We start from the raw sequence: 367 nt of genomic DNA, 5'->3' as shown, positions 1-367 counted from the left end.
GCTTGCTGGTGTTGTTGCTGATGGTGTTGCTGCTGCTGTAATTGCTGTTGTTGTTGATGATGCTGTTGCTGGCGCTGTTGGTGTTGTTGCTGGAATTGTTGTTGATGTTGCTGGATCTGTTGAAGTGAGACTTGGGATCCTGAGGGCGACATTGCCATCATCGCATGGCCATTCGTGTCTGTAGGCATCGAGGGTGGGATGTCCAGGTCGACGTCAATATCGACGACGTCGGTGTTCATTTCATCCCCTCCCCATGGTCCTGAAGGTGCGATTTGCACAGAGAGCGATTTATGAGGCAGTCTTTGCCTCGGCGAGACATCATTCCCATCATCCCCCATCTCAATAACATGATTCTCCTGCGACCACC

The sequence above is a fragment of the Pseudogymnoascus verrucosus genome (assembly GCF_001662655.1).
Source record: "Pseudogymnoascus verrucosus strain UAMH 10579 unplaced genomic scaffold scaffold_134, whole genome shotgun sequence".
NCBI classification, from domain to species: Eukaryota; Fungi; Ascomycota; class Leotiomycetes; order Thelebolales; family Thelebolaceae; genus Pseudogymnoascus; species Pseudogymnoascus verrucosus.
Note: the sequence above shows the minus strand (reverse complement) of the source record.